Source organism: Pelophylax lessonae, assembly GCF_965119305.1.
Source record: "Pelophylax lessonae genome assembly, chromosome: 11".
In the NCBI taxonomy this organism is placed as follows: Eukaryota; Metazoa; Chordata; class Amphibia; order Anura; family Ranidae; genus Pelophylax; species Pelophylax lessonae.
Window position 1 is genome coordinate 17,463,441 of NC_138778.1, and position 21,613 is coordinate 17,485,053.

Genomic DNA, 21,613 nt, shown 5'->3' on the forward strand with positions numbered 1-21,613 from the left:
TTTTATTTATACACAGGTGCACTCTATTTACTAATTAGGTGACTTCTGAAGGCAATTGATTCCACTAGATTTTAGTTAGGCCCCTTTCACACGTACGGTCCGTTCAGTTCATCAGTTCAGTCACGTCAAAATGTATCAGTTTTTCATCCGTTTTTTTCATCCATTTTTCGTCCGATTTCATACGTTTTTCATCAATTTTTCATCCGTTTTTCATCCGTTTTTTTTTTTTTTACATCCATTACCAATGCAAAAACGGATAAAAACGGATGTTAACGGATGATCATCCATTTTCATCCGTTTTTACATAGAAATGCATTGATGTCTGTCTTTCATCCATCAACAGATGGATAAAAAACGGACAAACGGACCTATGTGTGAAAGGGGCCTAAGGGGTATCAGAGTAAAGGGGGCTGAATACAAATGCACGTCACACTTTTCAGATATTTATTTGTAAAAAGTTTTGAAACCCTTTTATCGTTTTCCTTCCTCTTCACAATCATGTGCCACTTTGTGTCGGTCTATCACATAAAATCCCAATAAAATACATTTATGTTTTCGGATGTAACATGACAAATTGTGGAAAATAATATCCGAATAATAAATATATATATACACACAGTATCTCACAAAAGAGAGTACACCCCCTGGGGAGGGAAAATGGCTAATTGGCCACAATTTTGACATTTTCACTTAAGGGGGGGAATCATTTTTGTTGCCAGAGGTTTAGACATTAATGGCTGTGTGTTGAGTTTTTTTGAGGGGACAGCAAATTTACACTGTTATACAAGCTGTACACTCACTACTTTACATTGTAGCAAAGTGTCATTTCTTCAGTGTTGTCACATGAAAAGATATAATAAAATATTTACAAAAATGTGATGGGCGTACTCACTTTTGTGAGATACTATATAAATTTATCAAATATATATATATATATATATATATATATATAACTATATATATATATATATATAGATAGATAGATAGATAGATAGATAGATAGATAGATAGATAGATAGATAGATAGATAGATAGATAGATATAGATCTATATACAGTATATGTATATATATATATATATATATATATATATATATATATATATATATATATATATATATTTTTTTTTTTTATATATTGACTGTAATATGTCATATTATGTATAATAATATATATAAAATAATATACTGTATTGTTAAATATAGCTTCATTTAATATTATTATTATTATTATTATTTTATTCTCCAGGGTCTCTGCTTTGGGGATTTTAAGTAATATTTTTTAACATGTGTACAGAAAAAGGCAAAAACAACTCCGTCAGCGGAAGGTTATTGCCACTTTAACAGACTCCATATTTCTACATATTTCTTTCAAAGTGACACTATGATGATTCTCAAACAATTTTATTTATTTATTTTTTGCTACTTTAGAAACAAATATTTTTTGTCACATTTCCAATTATTTTTGTAAGCCCTAACAAATACATATTTATGGTGTGGTGCCTCCATTACACTCCATCTAATCAGAGTCTGCATCTTACTGCGAGTTATTCCAGCTCACTTCAAGTTTCTCATTATTATCCCCAATCCATTATCCCTGTGATGACTACTCCCCCCAATCATTAAGGTATTGAAAGGTACAACTTCTTTGGGTTGCAGCGAGGTGACCCGACTTTCTTCCTCGAATTTCACGGCCCCCATCGTCCCGGCACCCCTCCTCGCGCCATTCATCATCTTGCCGGAGCTGTTCTGGCTGCATTAGCTCCATTAGGAAATAAATGCTTCCAGCAGACACGGCCATTAATGCCAAGAATTACTTGTGAGCTGTTACCAGCCAATTTAAGCAGCCCCTGATCCCGTCTCAGCCCATTAATTATTCTGGTCTGGCTCCCAGAGGGATGAAAATCCTTCGTCTTTCATTCTTCCCGCGCCGCGGCGGAAGACGATTCCACGGGAGAGCGGCACCGGACTGAAGGCTTTCGGGAAAGGCGGCTGCCGGATCATTAAGTGGAATTAGGACGCTGATTGTTGTGGCTTTGTGGATCTTTCTCCCAGCAGAGGTGGCAAAGTGATTACGGAGGGGAATCGACAATTATTAGGGTATAATGTGACATGGGTAGGGGGAGAGTATTAAACTTCGGCTCTGGGAGATTGGAGAAGCAGATTATTGCACTCTAGTTACAGGCGAGTAAAGCTGAACTACGCAGACAAAAAGTCTCCAACCTTGCAGTGGATTCCCCTCCTCAATGCAATGGTTACTTGGTCATTTTGCATGGGGGATGATAAATTGTGATGTGCCGAACTTCTGGGTTCAGCTCAAGCAGGGTTCAGATAACTTCAAAGTTCGGATGCTGAACCTAAACCTCACTGAAATCAATCGCAGCTGAATCTGCCAAATCAAAAAAAAAAAAAAAAAATTATGGGCTAATAGGCAAGGGGGAGTGACTACTGCCCTGGGGAACAGGTACCAATTTCAAATATAGATTGTCCAGGAGCAGTAATTTTTTAATTTTTTTGAAATGTTAAGAAAATGAGATTTCCTTGCTACGGAAGAGCCCTGGGGCCATCATAAACATTTTTTGAAAGATTTCTGAGTTTGAAAATTGTATTTTTTTTTTTACAAAATTCTGAGTTTGAAAGTCAGAATTCTGGGTTTGAAAGTCAGAATTCTGAGATTACAAATTCGGACCATGCTGAAATTTATTAAACACAATTCTGAGATTAAAAGTCAGAATTCTGAATTTAAAGGTCAGAATTCTGAGATTACAAGTTTGGATCATGCTAAAATTTATTAAACACAATTCTGAGTTTAAAAGTCAGAATTCTGAATTTAAAAGTCAGAATTCTGAATTTAAAAGTCAGAATTCTGAGATTACAAGTTTGGATCATGCTAAAATTTATTAAACACAATTCTGAGTTTAAAAGTCAGAATTCTGAATTTAAAAGTCAGAATTCAAAGATTAAAAGTCAGAATTCTGAATTTAAAAGTCAGAATTCTGAGATTACAAGTTTGGACCATGATAAAATTTATTAAACACAATTCTGAGATTAAAAGTCAGAATTCTGAATTTAAAAGTCAGAATTCTGAGGTTGAAAGTCAGAATTCTGAGATTAAAAATTGGAATTCTGAGATTAAAAATTGGAATTCTGAGTTTAAAAGTCAGAATTCTGAGATTAAAAGTTGGAATTCTGAGTTTAAAAGTCAGAATTCTGAGATTAACAGTTGGAATTCTGAGTTTAAAAGTCAGAATTCGGAATTTGAAAGTCAGAATTCTGACTTTTAAACTCAGAATTCTGACTTTTAATCTCAGAATGCTGACTTTCAAACTCAGAATTCTCACTTTTAAACTCAGAATTCTACATTTTAATCTCAGAATTGTGTTTAATAAATTTTAGCGTGGTCCAAACTAGTAATCTCAGAATTCTGACTTTCAAAGTCAGAAGTCTGACTTTTAATCTCAGAATTCTGACTTTAAAACCCAGAATATTAAACCCAGAATTCTGACTTTCAAACTCAGAATTCCGTAAAAAAATTTCAAGCTCAGAAATCTTATAAAAAATGTTTTATGATGACCCCATGATGGCTTTTTAGAGAAGCCAGAAATGAAATGTCTTTTGCTTGCAATTTAAAGTGTATCTTTTTTTTCTTTGTAAATGTCACTTTTGCTGTAGCACATCCTAAAGCAAGATTAAAAAAATTGCATAGAGGCCACCCAAGGCATACATTAAAGGAGTTGTAAAGTCAGAAGTTTTTTTGTATCTTAATGCATTCTATGACTGTAGCAGCCTCCCCAGTTCCCCCTAACACTTACCTGAGGTCTCTCTCTCTCCAGCGATGTCTACGAGTCCCTCAGCCGTCCGGGACTCTCCCTCCTGATTGGCTGAGACACAGCCACGGTGCCTTTGGCTCTCTTAGCTGTCAATCCAAGTCAGTTAGCCAATCAGGAGGGAGAGGGGGCAGGGCCGAACAGCAGCTCCATGTCTAAATGGATACACGGAGCTGCAGTTCGGCTCCGGTGCCCCCATAGCAAGCTGCTTGCTGTGGGGGAACTCGACAGGAGGAAGGGGCCAGGAGCAGCAACAAGGGACCCGAGAAGAGAAGGTTTCAGGCTGCTCTGTTATTTAAAAAAACAAAGAAAACAAAAAAAAAAAAAAAAGAGACTTTACAATCACTTTAACAGTCTCTTAAATATTTAGGAAATTTTTTTGGAAGGTAATTTGCTGGTAATTTAAATTGTATCATTTTTTTTTTCTTTGTAAATGTCACTTTTGCTGTAGCACATCCTACAGCAAGAATGACAAAAAAGAATTGAATTGCGGCCACTCAACAGTCTCTGATGTATTTAGGAGAATTTTTTGGAGGTTTTTTTTTTTTTTTAGAGAAGCCAGCAATGAAATGTAATTTGCTGGCAATTTAAATTGTATCTTTTTCTTTGTAAATGTCACTTTTGCTATAGTACAATCCTACAAAAAAATGAAAAACTGCATAGAGTCTACCCAAAATATATTAACAAAATATATTTAAACCAGGCATGTCCAACCTGCGGCCCGGGGGCCGCATGCGGGCCAGAACCGCAGGCAATGCGGCCCACTGCCCCCTGACAATTTTTTTTTTTGCTGGGGAGGAAGGAAGTCGGTTTGGGGGCACGGCCACAGCGGCTTCCAACTAACTGTTGGAAGGGATCATCCTCTAGTTGTGTAAAATTAGTGCTGGGGGGGGGGGGGGTGGCGTCAGCGCGGGAAGGGCTGCGGCGGCGTTTTATTACTTATATACCTTAACTATAGTTTATCTTCTAGATTGTAAGCTCTAACGAGCAGGGCCCTCTAAATCCTCCTGTATTGAATTGTACTGTAACTGTATTGTCTTCCCTCATATTGTAAAGCGCTGCGCAAACTGTTGGCGCTATATAAATCCTGTATAATAATAATAATAATAATATTTTATATGTGTCCTGAGAAAATTTCTCTACACTCAACGTGGCCCAGAGAAGCCAAAAGGTTGGACACCCATGATTTAAACAGTCTTTAGGAAAATTTTTGGGTGGAGGGTTTGTGAGTACACACAGAGCGAGCCGATCGGCACCCGCCGATCATCAGGCAGAGAGGCAGAACGTAAACAAGGCAGATCGCTGTTCTGACAAGAGGTTAGAGATGGAATTTGTGTCCCTGCAAAGCAGGGAATAAATTCTATCTCTTTCCCTAATAAAAGCACCTCCCACACTGTCATAAAACACTGATTAGGCACACATTTAACTCTTTGTTTGCCCCTGATGTTAACCCCTTCCCAGCCAATATCATTAGTACAGTGACAGTGTATAGTATTAGCACTGATCACTGTATTAGTGTCACTGATCCTCAAAAAGTGTCAGTGTCAGAATGTCCGCCACAATATCTCAATCCCGCTATAAGTCGCCTATTGTCGCCATTATTAGTAAATAAATAAATAAAAATATCCCATCATTTTAGACGCTATAACTTTTGCGCAAACCAATCAATATACCCTTATTGGGATTTTTTTTTTTTTTTACTAAAAATATGTAGCAGAATACATATTGGCCTAAATTTAATTAAGACATTTAATTTTTTTTTTTTTTTTTTATTGGATAGGTTTTATAGCAGAAAGTAAAAAACATTGTTTGTGGCCGTCCTAACCAGCTAGTGGATAGGACACTGGTGGCCACCAGCTCCCTTACGACCAGGAGCCCCGAGCAGGAAGCTGTCACATTTAGCAGTGGCAGTAATATTACTGCTAAAGGCAACACAATAGGTTTGACATTTCCAGGGCCGGATTTACATCTCAGGAGCCTATAGGCAGAGAATTCTGAAACGCCAACCCCCCCCCACCCCACTGAAAAAAAAGACAGTAAAAAACACACTAAAGTGAATTTTAGGCAGTGCTGTATTTTGGCCTAGGCTGTCAAGGCCCAGGCCTAGGGCATCACTTTGCAGGGGGGCAGCAAAAAAGCTGCCCCCCTCCACCTGAAACTCTATTGGCCACTGATTGCAAGAGCTGCCTCTCTCACCCCCCTCTCTCTCTCATCCCCTCTCTCTCACCCCTCACACCCCCTTCTCTCTCACACCCCCCCCCTTGCGCTCTCACCCCCTGTCTCTCTCTCTCATCCCCCCTCTCTCATCCCCCCTCTCTCTCTCCCCCCTCTCTCTCTCTCCCCCCTCTCTCTCTCATCCCCCTCCTCTCTCTCATCCCCCCTCCTCTCTCTCTCTCTCTCATCCCCCCTCTCTCACCCCCCTCTCTCTCTCACCCCCTCTCTCTCACCCCTCACACCCCCTTCTCTCTCACACCCCCCTCTTGCGCTCTCACCCCCGGTCTCTCTCTCTCATCCCCCCTCTCTCATCCCCCCTCTCTCATCCCCCCTCTCTCACCCCCCTCTCTCTCTCTCCCCCCTCTCTCTCTCATCCCCCCTCTCTCTCACCCCCCTCCTCTCTCTCATCCCCCCTCCTCTCTCTCTCTCTCATCCCCCCTCTCTGTCTCTCATCCCTCCCTCACCCACCCCCCACCCCCCGTGAGATTTCAGGGGTTCATGCTGGGACTTGTAGTCCTTCAATTTTTGAGGGAGTTACATCCGTTAAAAAGGAAGGAGTGGGGCAAATTTACATAGGACGGGGAGGGGGGGCGCTCAAATTTAGTCTTGCCTAGGGCAGCACAAAATCAACATACACCACTGATTTAGGGCAAACAAACACAATAAACTACCCACATTTTTGATAAAATATAAGACGAGGTCGCACCGATTAAATAGATACCCAACAAGCCAAACCTTAAATTTGTGTGCGCCAGTGAAATGGCAACATACTTCAGTACCCTATATTTTCTATAGGCGACACTTCAAATGCCCTCTATAAATCATCAGTTTAGTGTTATGGAGGAGATCTGGTGCTAGAATTATTGCTCTCACGTCGGCGTAAAAAACATTTTGGGGGGAGGGGAGAGTTTACATGCTTGGAGGTAACTTTCTTTTGCTTAGCTTTTTTTTTTTTTTTTTTTATCATATCCCGTATGTGATGATTTTAAGGTGACAGGTTCTCTTTAATTAAACATGCAGGGTCTAAATTCAGGGTCTCCTCTGGGCTCCATTGAATGTATTGCAATGCAGATTATATTGCAATACATCCCTTCCCGGCTATGCTAGCCAGGGAAAGTGACAGGTTGACCAGAGCGTGATGTCACACACGTTGCTTTCCGGGTCACAGCAAGAAAGGTAGGAGAGCGGAAGTGTGTCTGCTCTTTTATCTCCCCTCCACCCGCCAGCACCCGCCATCTTGTACCCGGGGCCCACAGATGGGCAAGCAGAGCCCGGAAGGAATACATGACGGTAGCATGTGCATGGGGGTGAGTGGGGGTGGGGTGCCAGTATCGGAGGTGTGTGGAAGCAATCAAGCAGCAGCGCAGCCCCCCAAATACTTCCACCTGACAGCCATGAGCCTGCCTGACAGTTTTACACACAATCCATGGCTGCAGCCATCGGATTGTGTGTGAAACCTCCCGCTGCCATGCCCATGCAACGTACGTACCTGGCAGCGAAAGGGTTAAAATAAAACTCATACTGATAGGCGCCCTTCTAGCAAAGGCGCCTGTAGGCATATGCCTACAGTGTCTAGTGAAAAATCCGGCCATGTCCAAACATATGGATTCGGACCCAACCGGAAGCTCATCCCTAAAGACTACAATTGGCCGTTTCAACACATATTAGGCAGGCATGGTCTGCTGTCATAGGTGTGAGCAGCCTATAGCATTAGGGTGTGCAGCCCAAAGCTCAAACACGCCTTTCTCTGCAGCCTCGGCTGCACCGCACAGTGAAGGAAAGGGAAGTACTTTGTGCTGAGCGGCTTCCTGTTCATTCACAAACTGAAGCATAGTAAACACAGTTTACTATGATTTACTTATGAATGAACACAGTGAGTGAGTGTGTTCTCTGTGTTCATTTGTAAAAGGAAGGGGCCGGTAAATTACATATTTATTAGCCCCCTCCCCCACTCTCCATTCTGAAACATCCCCCACAGCAGCCGGGGGAAGAAGAAACGAGGAGGTAAGCCACCAGCACCGGGGGGGGGGGGGGGAGGCTTCGCAACACGGGGGAAGAGCAGGCAGTAGGGGCAATCGGCACCTCACACCTGGCACACTCCCTGCACACGCCTATGTCTGCTGTTGTCACTCTTAAGAAAAGCCATGCAGCCACCGTTGAAATGCATGTAGGCCTGAAGTGGCTGCAAAAATGCTTCAGGAGATCAGCAGCATGAGATGCAACTAGGAATGGCAAATGTTTATGATGCGCAGTGCTTTGTCAGTGTTTAAATACAAAGAAAACGACTCCCTTAATGATTTTCAGAGTATCTGCTTCAACATTGCCGTTCTCTAATAGGAGTCTGGACGGGACACTTGACTGATCGCAGAACCGCAGCCATGTTTACATTGGCCTGGAATAGCGTTGAAGTGCCTGCGGTGATTGAAGGACCCCATTGTGGCGCAGGAGGGTGTGACATTGTTTCAAGACGTCTTCATTTCGACAGCCACCCAGCTTCAGCGGCCATTGTAAAATCAATTTTCCCTGATTAAGTGCTTCAGCTGGGGCTGGCGTGACCTTGAGCGAACGCACTTACAGAAAATAAGAAATGAAAAGTGAAATGATTATGGACAAAAACATCTGATTTGCGAGAGTTTTTTTTACTAATTTTTTACCTTTTGTGATACTTTAACCACTTTAAAACCGGAGGATTTTGCTGTCTTCCGTCCAGGCCACTTTTTGCGATTCGGCGCTGTGCGACTTCAACTGACAATTGCGCGGTCGTGCGACGCCGTACCCAAACGAAATTTACGTCCTTTTTTTCCCACAAACAGAGCTTTCTTTTGGTGGTATTTGATCACCTGTGCGATTTTTACTTTTTGCGCTATAAACAAACAAAGAGCGTTTATTTTGAAAAAATAACAATATTTTTAACATTTTTTTATATGAAATTCCCCCCAAAAAAGATGTAAAAACCAATTTTTTTAAAAGTTTTTGGCCAATTTGTTTTATGCTACATATGTTTGGTAAAAAAAATCGCAATAAGCGTATTTTGATTGGTTTGCGCAAAAGTTATTGCGTTTACTAACAAAGGGAAAGATTTCTGTCATTTTTGGTGTTTTTTTTTTAACGCGTAATGGCGGCGATCTGCGATTTTTTTTGCGGGACTGCGACATTGCGGCGGACAGACCGGACCCCTGACTGACATTTTTGACACTTTTGGGGGTACCAGTGACATTACTGCAGTAATCAGTGCTATATATATGCACTGTTACTGTAAAAATGACACTGGCAGGGAAGGGGTTAATTTTATTGGAGAGGGAGGGGTTAATGTATGCCTGGTGCTTACTGACGTGTAGGGGGGGAGGTGACTATGTGATTCATGGACAGATCGGATGTCCAGCTATGCTGAACAGTCCGATCTGTCACTCCCTGTCACTATGGAGATCCGCCCGCTGTGTTTACACACAGCGGGCGGATCTCCAGACTCGATCCCCGACGATCGGGTAAGAGCAGCGGCAATCGCCGCTGCTCCTCCCCTGGCCCGACTCCCGCTGTGAATGAAAACAGCGGGAGCGAGCCTCCGGCGGCGCGCAAGCGCCGCCCAGAAGGGGAGGAGTCCAGTCACGTTAATACTACGTGGCTGGACGGGAACGAGCCACTCTGCCGCAGTAGTATTACTGTGAGCAGTGCAGAGTGGTTAATATAGTTACATAGTTAGTCAGGTTGAAAAAAGCCACAAGTCCATCTGGCTCAACCAATAAAAAAACAAAAAACAGTAAAGAAAACCCAACCATACAATGCCATAAACATAATCGTATACCCGCATCTCATCCAGAGGAAGGCGAAAAAACCCCAATAAAGCATGATTTAATTTGCTACAGCAGGGGAAAAAATTCCTTCCTGATCCCCCGAGAGGCAATTGGATATTCCCCGGATCAACTTTACCTATAAATATTAGTACCCAGTTATATTATGCACACCTAGGAAAGAATCCAGGCCTTTTCTAAAGAAATATAGTGAGCTGGCCAGAACCTCCTCTGGCGGGAGTCTATTCCACATTTTCACAGCTCTTACGGTGAAGAAACCTTTCCGTATTTGGAGACAAAATCTCCTTTTCCTCTACTTGTAAAGAGTGCACCCTTGTCCTCTGTGATGACCTTAGATTGAATAACTCAACATCAAGTTCACTATATGGACCCCTTATGTATTTATACATGGTGATCATACCCCCCTTATGTATTTATACATGTTAATCATATCCCCCCTTAACCTCCTCTTCTCAAGAGAGAATACATTCAGTTCCTCTAATCGTTTCTGATAGCTGAGCTCGTCCATGCCTCTTATCAGCTTGGTTGCCCTTCTCTGCACTTTCTCCAGTTCCCAGATATCATTTTTGAGAACTGGTGCCCAAAACTGAACTGCGTATTTCAGGTGAGGTCTTACTAATGATTTGTACAGGGGCAATATTAAAGCTCTCTCTCTATCCTTCAAGTCCTCAATGAGTTCTCAGATCCTGGAAGAGGACCATTACCTGCACAGAGGCCACTAAGCCGCTCCTCGAAACAGTTGCTCGAGTCTTCGGTGATGGGGCCAATTTACTGTACAGGACTAAATTGTGAACGAAAAACGATTTCTTATTTGTAAAATATGGTGATGAGCCAAGTTCATTCCCTGGATGTTATTTCAAGTTTGAAAAAGATCAATTTAATGATAATCTAGGTCTAAACCAGGGGTCTCTAAACTTTAAAAACAAGGGGCCAGATTACTCTGCTTTAGACTTTAGGAAGGGCATTAGGAGCAGAAATTGCCCTGGCATCAGTGGGATTAAACAATGAATCTGTGGTAATAGGGGGAATCATAGCACCCCATCGTTGATGTTAGTGATAGGAGTAATGCCCTTTCATTGGATCACAGTGGGAGGAATAGTGCCCCATCATTGGTATCAGTGGAAGGAACTGTGTCCCATCATTGGTATCAATGGAAAGAATAGTGCACCATCATTGGTGTCAGTGGGAGGAATAGTGTGCCATCATTGGTGTCAGTGGGAGGAATAGTGCCCCATCATTGGTGTCAGTTGGAGGAATAGTGTCCCATCATTGATATCAGTGGAAGGAACTGTGTCCCATCATTGGTATCAATGGAAAGAATAGTGCCCCATCATTGATATCAATGGAAAGAATAGTGCGCCATCATTGGTGTCAGTGGGAGGAATAGTGCCCCATTATTGGTGTCAGTTGGAGGAATAGTGTCCCATCATTGGTGTCAGTTGGAGGAATAGTGTCCCATTGGTGTCAGTGGGAGGAATAGTGCCCCATCATTGTGTCAGTTGGAGGAATAGTGTCCCATCATTGATATCAGTGGAAGGAACTGTGTCCCATAATTGGTATCGATGGAAAGAATAGTGCACCATCATTGGTATCAATGGAAAGAATAGTGCGCCATCTTTGGTGTCAGTGGGAGGAATAGTGTGCCATCATTGTTGTCAGTTGGAGGAATAGTGTCCCATCATTGGTGTCAGTGGGAGGAATAGTTCCCCATCATTGGTGTCAGTTGGAGGAATAGTGCCCCATCATTGGTGTCAGTGGGAGGAATAGTGTCCCACCATTGGTGTCAGTTGGAGGAATAGTGTCCCATCATTGGTGTCAGTGGAAGGAATAGTGTCCCATCATTGGTGTCAGTGGGAGGAATAGTGCCCCTTCATTGGTAACAGTGGAAGGAATAGTGTCCCATAATTGATGTCAGTGGGAGGAATAGTGTCCCATCATTGGTGTCAGTGGGAGGAATAGTGTCCCATCATTGGTGTCAGTGGGAGGACTAGTGTCCAATCATTGGTATCAGTGGAAGGAATAGTGTCCAATCATTGGTGTCAGTGGGAGGAATAGTGTCCCATCATTGGTGTCAGTGGGAGGAATAGTGTCCCATCATTGGTGTCAGTGGGAGGACTAGTGTCCAATCATTGGTATCAGTGGGAGGAATAGTGTCCCATCATTGGTGTCAGTGGGAGGAATAGTGTCCCATCATTGGTGTCAGTGGGAGGACTAGTGTCCAATCATTGGTGTCAGTGGAAGGAATAGTGTCCCATCATTGGTGTCAGTGGGAGGAATAGTGTCCCATCATTGGTGTCAGTGGGAGGACTAGTGTCCAATCATTGGTATCAGTGGAAGGAATAGTGTCCCATCAATGGTGTCAATAAGAGGAATAGTGTGGGGCAGCGAGAAGAAAGGACAGGAAAGGGCTAGACGATGCTGAACGTCCTCCAGCCAGGAAATGTGGCAGGCTCCGTAACTTGCTGTGGCTTCTGATGCACATTATGAGAAGCTCAGTGTGCAGTGAAATCAGGGGAAGCCATTTCAGTCCAGGAGAGGAGCCGGTACAACTGTGCAAGGCTGAAGGGAAGGCCATTCGGTTTACCCTAAATGCGACTTCTGCACATCTGCAGCTTCTCCTGGAAAGTACGCTCTCGGATTGATTCGACTTGTCGCCTGGAGTTCCCGCATAATTGTCTCTTTTTTCAGTTTCAGTTTCCACTGGAGGTTCGTGGAAGCTGGCCGTGGAGGAATAGCGGATGCCGCGGCATACGGTGAACAGGACGCATTGTAGGAGAAATGATTGAATATGGCAGACGCTCTGTCTGTAAACGGCCAGGCGGGAGCTCGGTCCATCTTCAGGCACGCTTCATTTAATGTGAGCTGAAAATTCCCCAAGTCTCCGGCTCCATTCCAAGCTCAATTTCAGAGCGCACCACCCATGTGTAAAATTACAGCGTTCTCTACTTAGAAGGAAGTTTTTTTTTTTCTTTTTGAATTGGGGGGGCAGGTAGAAATTTTCCATCATCTCTACAGGGAGTCCGCATGATCCTGTGTCCTGTTCCAAGCCGTTTATATCGCTCTGGGTGACAATCTTCATTGCCGCAATCTATATTTTTCACAGTAAAGTAAATACCCGAGTCAAAAATATACAACCTGTTCTAAAGGTTAGAAAGCAGCTTTCGGTAAACACAGAGGATTTGCAGTAATGTGTGAGAAGGTGCGTTGTTAGACCGCAAAAAAAAAAAAAAAATCTATTAAAAAGGAAACTACATGTTAAATCCCGAGCACTGAAATTTTATAGAAACTTTAACTTATTAAATTAATTTAACCACTTAAGCCCCGGAAGATTTTACCCCCTTCCTGACCAGGGCCTATTTTGCGATTCGGCACTGTGTGAATTTAATGGACAATTGCGCGGTCGTGCGACGCTGTACCTAAATAAAATTGACGTCCTTTTTTTCTCACAAACAGAGCTTTCTTTTGGTGGTATTTGATCACCTGTGGGATTTTTACTTTTTGCGCTATAAACAAAAAAAAAGAGCAACAATTTTGGAATAAAAAAAACAATATTTTTCACATTCTGCTATATGATATTCTCAAAAAAAAAAAGTAAAAATCTAAATTTTCTAACATTTTAGGCCAATTTGTTTTCTGCTACATTCTTTTGGTAAAAAAAAAAATCACAATAAGCGTATTTTGATTGGTTTGCGCAAAAGTTATCGAATCTACAAACTACGGGAAAGATTTATGTCGTTTTTATTGTTTTTTTTTTTTTTTACTAGTAATGGCAGCGATCAGCGATTTTTAGCGGGACTGCGACATTGCGGACAGATCATTGTAACTGCCATTTTTGACACTTTTGGGGGGACCAGTGACATTACTATAGAAATCAGTGCTAGAAATATGCACTGTTACTGTAACAATCTCATTGGCAGAGAAGGGGTTAACCCAGGGGCGATCAAAGGGTTAAATGTGTACCTAGGGGCATGTTTCTAACTGTATGGGGGAGTGGCTTGTGAAATTATCACAGAGACATGTGATCCTATATAGGAGGATTTTTGAAAAAATAACAATATTTTTCAAATTTTTTTATATGAAATCCCCCCCCCCCAAAAAAAAATGTAAAAATCTAAATTTTTTAACATTTTTGGCCAATTTGTTTTCTGTTACATATGTTTGGTAAAAAAAAAATCGCAATAAGCGTATTTTGATTGGTTTGCGCAAAAGTTATTGCGTTTACTAACTAAGGGAAAGATTTTTGTCATTTTTAATGTTTTTTTTTTTAACGAGTAATGGCGGCGATCTGCGTTTTTTTTTCTGGACTGCGACATTGCGTTGGACAGATCGGACCCTTGACTGACATTTTTGACACTTTTGGGGGTACCAGTGACATTACTACAGTAATCAGTGCTATACATATGCACTGTTACTGTAAAAATGACACTGGCAGGGAAGGGGTTAACTTTATTGGAGAGGCAGGGGTTAAATGTGTCTCTAGGGGCGTGCTTCTTACTGTAAAGGGGTGTGGCTTTTCATGTAACCACAGAGACATACGATCCTAAATAGCAGGATCGTATGATCGCTGCAGTTACCCCAGGGAGAATGACAGGTGGCTTTGTTTACATCAGCCGCCTGTCTTTCTCCCTCTGCAGCAGACGATCGCAGGTGGCGGGTGGCGGAGCCGCCGGTCACTCGCGCTGGAATGTCCACGAACGAGCGGGGGTGGGAGCGCGCCTCCGGCAGCGCGCTCTCGCCCCCTATTGGCTCTCGGGCGAGTGACGTATATATACGTCACTTTGCCCAGGAGGGGCTGACCGCCGCCATAAATAGTCGTGCGGCGGTCGGCAAGTGGTTAAAAAGCCCTTCTATTCTATTTAAAAAATGTTTTTCAATCCTATTAAAACTGCTGCATGTTGATGAGGACAAGGGCCTCTTCACAACAACCCTGACCTGGTGGTTGTGGGGGTCTGAGGGGGGGGGGCTTTTCAGTATCTGGAAGCTAATTTAACCCCTTCATACCTAAGGGTAAAACAAATAATGCCTAAGCATCATTTTGAAATTTTGACATGTGTTAGTAAAACCGTACGTATCATCACCATTACTTTGTGCAGCCAGGTGGAATACACCTTGTTTTTTTTCAAATTGGGCTTTCATTTGGTAGTAAATGATTATGGATATCTCCTTTTTTTATTAAAGAAAACTTGCCCTAAATAGTAAAAAAAATCCTTTTTTTTTAAATTTAGCTGTATATTTCTTGTTACTACCATAATTCATAACCTACCACCAAAGAACAACCCAAAATTAATTTTCCTGCTGCTGACGATTGCAGCAATGCCACATATGTGTATGTCAGTTGTATGTTTCCGGAGTACTGCCCAGAAACAATAGTGGGGTTTTTTTTTCCAACCTAAAACACACTGGCACTGACACTGATGTTAACCACTTGCCGACCGCCGCCCGACTATATACGTTGGCGGTCAGCCCCTCCCAGGCAAAGTGACGTACCGGTACGTCACTAGCCTGGGAGCGAATATAGTGCGATCGCGCGCTCCCGCCCCCGCTCGTACCCGAAGAAGCCGGCGCATGTGACCGGCGGACCCGATGTCCGCCGGTCACTCGCGATCGTCGGGTAGAGAGGGAGACAGGCACGCGGCTAATGTAAACATAGCCGCCTGTCATTCTCCCCTGTGTAAAAGCACTGATCACTCGGTCCTGCTATGTAGGACCCTTGATCTGTGCTGTTACACCACTAGCCACATCCAATGACAGTAAGAAACAGTAATCAGTGCTAAAAATATGCACTGTTACTGTAATAATGACACTGGCAGGGAAGGGGTTAACACTGTGGGTGATCAAGGGGTTAAATGTGTACCTAGAGGCGTGTTTCTAACTGTGGGGGGCGTGGCTTGTGAAATGATCATAGAGACCTGTGATCCTATATAGAAGGATCACAGGCGCTCTGTGATCATTCCAGGGAGAAGAACGGTCAGCTGTCCGTTCTTCTCTCTCAGCGGGGAACGTTCACGGGTGTCAGGCGGCAATTGGAGCCGCCAGCCCCATGCATCGGCTTCCCCGCTGACGGCACCCGCTCGCCTCCTAGCTGCTTGCGCGCAACCGACGTATACCTACGGCGGTTCGCACAGGAGCAGCTGCCTGCCGCAGTATAACTGTGGCGGGCGGTCATAAAGTGGTTAATAAAACTGCAGCATGTTGATGACAATAAGGGCCTCTTCACCACAACCCTGGCCTGGTGGTTGTGGGGGTCTGAGGGCGTGGGGTGTTTTTTAGTATCTGGAAGCTAATTTAACAAGTCATTTTCGATCTTATTACAACTGCTGCTGTAATTATAAGGAAATTATGTTTCTGGGGATGTGGTCAGTATACATTCTGTGTACAGATCAGCTCCAGGCGGCCATATTGCATTGCATTTTCAGAAAATTACAGCTGCAGATTGAAAAGTAAAGGTAATTTTTAATAACATTCAATTACAATATGATTTGTGTCGCAATTGTATACGCTTTATTGTTTTTTCTTTATTTGCTAATTTTTTCCCCACGAAAGTGGAGTTATCCTTTAAAATCACTTATAACAGCCTCAGCAAGGTAGTGTAGCAAACTACACTGGCGTCTTCAGAGATCTTCGAGAACTAAGAACGCAGAATTTATTATATTTAATATCTTTAAAGCCTTTATAAAATCTGATCACAGGAGAAGGAAGGCTCTACTTTTAAAGCACATCATTTGGAATATATTTTCAAAAACAAAAGGCAATGAAACATTTTGGATGACATGCCAGGTTTTCTGTTTGATACAATCTGTTTCTATATTCTGGCATTACATTTCTGTTGACTCCTGAAAAGGGCGTCTCATCAGACGTCTCTGACGGTGATTACAGCGAGGGCCCCCGTTATACGAGTCACATCGCGGGAGCTCGACAGAAGGACAAGTTCGAGTGCGCTGAGAGATCTTGGGAACTGATTCTCGGAGATCAGAGGTTAATTATGTAAGCTGAGAAATGCAGCGCTGTCGGTAAAAGCTTCTTCTATTTTGCTTCAATCAACTTTTTTTTCTTTCTTCTAAATAGCTTAAAAACAACCCTTTTAGATGGAGAAATATTTAACCTTTTTGATTGATATGATGGCTTACAAAATAGCCTTTATCTGGCAGTGACGCTGGTGGGAAAATCCAAACCGGAGCTTCTTAAGGTGGCTTTTTCCACATGTATGTAGTCTGCTAAGAAGAACTGCTTTTCAGGCCCTGAATTCAGGGATTTCATCATACTAACAAGCCAACAATCGGCAGATCGGACGTTGGCCAACAATTTACGGCCAACAATTTACGGCCAACAATTTACGGCCAACAATCTGTGCGTGTGTACGGGGCTTTAGAGTACCTCAATGATACAATGTAACAACATATCGGTCAATAAACTGCTCACCTGAGCGCTGGGATGGGCAACAATGTATATTATTCCACAGCAGATAGCATTTTGTAGAAAATGTATTAATTGCAGAAAGGTTCATCATGCTGACATTGGAATCACACCTTAAGCCCCGTACACACGCACAGATTGTTGGCCGTAAATTGTCAGGCAACGTCCGATCGGCCTATTGTCGGCTTGTTAGTATGATGCTTCCGACAACCAACTGCGAATTTTCGGCCGAAAAAAATCTGGTGTGCATGCTATAAAATTTTTGTTGGCCAACAACAGAACGGCCGATTTTCCGTCAGTCAGTACAGATTTCGGCAGACAAAAATCAGATCAGCAAGACTGGGCATGCTTAGAGAAGAAAAAACACACGGAAAGTAAACCATCACATGACATCACTTCTGAAGTTGGTTTTTGTTGGCCAACAAAAGTCCAGTGCAAGTCTAGAGCACATTTCAACCAACAAACAACACTGGACAAAAGACGGCCGATCAGTCGGCCAACAATCTGTGCGTGTGTACGAGGCTTTAGTCTCAGTCCTGGTAGTAATGGTGGATGGATTGACAGAAACAAATGTCAAACGCACATCCAGTGAGGTGTAGATGGTATTATACGATGGGACAGAAGCTTACTTGCTGGAGGTAACCACCACAGGGAGCAAAGATGTAGTCAGAATACACAGCAGAGATGAAGACAAGCATGGTCAAGCATGTAAAGTCAGTAATAATATAAAAACACAATAAGGAGTGGCATTAGCTAAGAACCATTTGATGGGCACTTAAGAGTGTCACTAATTACCTTTAAAAAGGCAGTTGGACCAATTAGGAGACACACTGGTGTGCTCAGCAATGCCTCTGCGGGTGACCAGGATGCCCCAGTTTACAAAATTATGCATGTGAACTCTTTAGCACAGGAGAGTCGATCCAAGATAGCTGAATATCAGAGAGTTCGAGGAAGCCCACCAGAGCAGAGGGGACCAAGGAGAAGAAATAGACAGAATAATTGGGTGGAATAGAAGGAGTGTCTGGTGTCCAAAAAACTTCAGCTTGAAAGTATGGTTCATAAGATGTTTATTAAAAATGTAAATATGTATATCAAGCCAACGTGTTAAGCTAGGGATGCAGAGGAAATTGGCACTCTTCCATTCTGTTTTCCATCCTGAATAAGGGGGAGCCCATTCCCCCGAAACATTGTGGCTTGATGTACAGGTTTACACTTTTAACCACTTGCCGACTGCGCACAGTATATTTACTGCGGCAGTCAGCCCCGGCCAGGCAGAGTGACGTAGGTCTACGTCGCTCGCCTGTCACCGGGTTTTGAGCCAATAGCGGGTGAGCGCGCGCCCGCCTCGGCTCGTTCACAGAGGAGTGCGGGCGTGTGACCGGCGGACCCGATGTCCGCCGGTCACACTATGATCGTCGGTACAGCGGGAGAAAGGCGGGCGGCTTATGTAAACAAGCCGCCTGTCATTCTCCCCTGTGTAAAAATGGAGATCAGACGTTTCTACTATGTAGAACCGTTGATCTCTGTTTTTACAATAGTAGACCTGTCACACTACAGTTAGAAACACGCCCCTAGGGACACACTTAACCCCTCCCTGTCCAATACAGTTAACCCCTTCCCTGCCAGTGTCATTTTTGCAGTAACAGTGCATATGTATAGCACTGATTACTGCAGTAATGTCACTGGTACCCCCAAAAGTGTCAAAAATGTCAGTCAAGGGTCCGATCTGTCCACCGCAATGTCGCAGTACCGCAAAAAAAAATCGCAGATCGCCGCCATTACTCGTTAAAAAAAAAAACACCAAAAATGACAAAAATCTTTCCCTTTGTTAGTAAACGCGATAACTTTTGCGAAAACCAATCAAAATACGCTTTTTGCGATTTTTTTTTAACAAACATATGTAGCATAAAACAAATTGGCCGAAAATGTTAAAAAATTTAGATTTTTACATTTTTTTGGGGGGGAATTTCATATAAAAAAAAAGTGAAAAATATTGTTATTTTTGCAAAATTTACGCTCTTTTTTTGTTTATAGCGCATGATCAAAAAATCGCACAGGTGATCAAATACCACCAAAAGAAAGCTCTGTTTGTGGGAAAAAAAGGACGTGAAATTCGTTTAGGTACAGCGTCGCACGACCGCGCAATTGTCCGTTAAAGTCACGCAGTAAAAAATCGCAAAAAACCCCCTGGTCAGGAAGGGGGTAAAATCTTCCGGGGCTTAAGTGGTTAATAAACATCTTATGAACCATGCATCAAAGTTGCAGTTTTTAAGACATCAGGCGCTCCTTCTATCCTACCCAAGTCCTCTCACTGAAATGACCATAAGGCCATATCGGAACGGTAGCAGCTTAAAGCCGAGTTCCGGGCACAGAAAACATTTTTCACTGAACATACCCCCGGGACAGTCAGGGCTAGCACATTCCACAATGGCTAGCCTCTGATCTGTCCCGGTTCGCACTTACCTGCAAGAAGAAATACTCACTTATAAAATTTCTTCAAGAGCGTTGCCATCTCTCTTGTGGGCAGCTGAAGCTGGCGCGATCCTCTTCGGCGTCCTCTTCCGTGTCTTCTTCTCCCAGAATGCGCCTGCACCGTCACCGCTCCAAGGAATCAATGCGACGGCACCAGCCCCACTCGTCACTTCCGGTGCGGCGCTGCATTCCTCCACAGCTTCTGGGCATGCCCAGAAGCTGTTTAGAAGGGAATGCGGCGTCGCCCCGGAAGTGACGAGTGGGGCTGGTGCCGTCGCATTGATTCCTGGGAGCGGTGACGTTCGGCTCCCAGGAATCATCGCAAGACAGGAAGTGATGGCGGAACCGCGGCACTGAGGGAGGAAGTGAAGAATATGTGAGTATATTCGATCTCCAATTACAAGGTAAGTATAAAAAAAAAAAAATACCTAACTATCCAATTTCTTTTCAGGTTAAGGAGACCAAGCGGACGGGCACAAAAAGAAAAGGTCGATTTTGTGCCCGGAACTCCACTTTAAGCCCCTAAGAGGGCCCATCATCTACTGTTGGACATGACCAACTAGAAGAAGATTTCTTCCTCTTTCCCCATACAATCACCCACTCACCACCGCTGACTTATCCAGTCAGTCCAGCGTGGTTTCCAGCACAAACCATACACAGAATAAGGCAGTGATGATGACCAACCACATGTATAAACCCCAATTGTGTGGTTGGACGAGAGTTTCTAAAACCTAATCTAGGTGTCACAAGATGTGGTGGATCCTTGGTGTCTCTGGCTGACTGAACAGGCAGAATCAAATGGAGTACAGAAATGCAAGGCAGGATCCTAGTTAGACCTTCTGGAATTCAGGACTGGTAACAGGCAAGTATGGTCAGGGAACAAGCCAAAATCAGGGGACATAAAAGCAGCAACCCAGTAACAGGGTGTCTTTCCGGAGATTACAGCTTACTCATGTTTCTTAAAATGTGTGCAACCAGGGCTTTTTTTCTCAGAGAATAGGTGCAGAAACTCCCCCTTCTAAGTTACTTTGTGTCTCCACCCCCTACCCACCTCTGAGCACTAACCCTTGGTTCCACCCCTACCCACCTCCGAGCACCGATCCTTGAATCCACCCCCTACCCAGCTTCCAGTACAGTCCCTTTTAGAGAATATAGAGCCAAGTATAATTTTGTAGTGAAATCTGAGGAATTTGGTTATGATAACAAGAAAAGCAATAAAATAGATCCCCCACAGCCAGCAGCAAAAGATCTCCCAGCAGCCAACATCAATAGACTCTCTAGCAGCCAGCAACAGTAGACCCCTCCCTAAACAGTAGATCCCTTCCAGCAACAATTAACCCCCAGTATCAAAAGATCCTCCACCAGCAACAATAGATTGCCATGCAAAAATAGATCCCCTCCAGCATCAATAGATTCCCCAGCAGCCAGCATCAGTAGACCCTCCAGCACCCCTTGCTATGGCATACATTCAGTGCTGGAGGTGCCGGAACCGCGTTCCCCCGCATTCCCTCTGAAAAAAAGCCCTGTGTGCAACTAAACCCCTTATTTTAACACATATTGTTAGACAAGTAATTTGGTTGGTTGCAGGCTGGTCGGTAAGTTGAGCTTGAAAATTCTTTGGTTTTATTTGACATACGTCGCCCTTCCAGTGCTCCTTGCTGCGAAGGCCAGTGAAAGGTGGAGGCAGTAACCATTTTTTGTAATATCAATGAATAGTGGCAGTATTTTTTTTTTTTCTGGACAGGAAGTCATTAGCGTACTAGGAGGAAATATCCCTCCGGTCTGCAAAATTCCTTTAGACATCGGTCAAAGACTCTCCATGAACGTGCTCTGTGGTTAGTTTTAGTGATGTCACAGCAGCCTTCATAGGCCACCAGCAT